The sequence below is a fragment of the Oryzias melastigma genome, linkage group LG6 (genome assembly GCF_002922805.2).
Source record: "Oryzias melastigma strain HK-1 linkage group LG6, ASM292280v2, whole genome shotgun sequence".
In the NCBI taxonomy this organism is placed as follows: domain Eukaryota; kingdom Metazoa; phylum Chordata; class Actinopteri; order Beloniformes; family Adrianichthyidae; genus Oryzias; species Oryzias melastigma.
Genome location: NC_050517.1, coordinates 32,012,720 through 32,013,101, shown reverse-complemented (window position 1 = coordinate 32,013,101; position 382 = coordinate 32,012,720). Strand labels below are relative to the sequence as shown.

Below are 382 nucleotides of genomic sequence, written 5' to 3'. Positions count from 1 at the left end.
TAGAGGCTAAAGCTAGAAATGCTCAAGCAGAAAGCAAAACATGAATCTGAAAGTTGGCCAAAATATTAGCTAAATGCCAAATTAGCCAGAAAGTAATAAAAAAATGGGAAAAAGGCCGATTTTGCCAAAACAGCTAGCATAATGCTATAATATTAGCTAAACTCCAAATTTGCGTCAAAAACATAAAAGGCTAATTTTGACAAATCAACTATCATAATGCTAAAATATTAGCTAAACCCTGAAATAGTATAACAAAACTGGGGAAAAGGCTAATTTTGACAAAACAGCTAGCTTAATGCTATAATATTAGCTAAACTCCAAATTTGCCAAGAGTTTAAAGAAAAGCCTAATTTTGACTAAACATAGAGCATATTGCTAAAAT

General features: G+C 31.2%; 1 protein-coding gene across 1 annotated transcript in view; it reads right to left on the bottom strand.

Moving 5' to 3' along the window:
- Positions 1-382, bottom strand: part of dyrk4 (dual-specificity tyrosine-(Y)-phosphorylation regulated kinase 4) — a 26,458-nt gene that overhangs the window by 21,817 nt on the left and 4,259 nt on the right. The gene's annotated exons all lie outside the window — the stretch shown is intronic.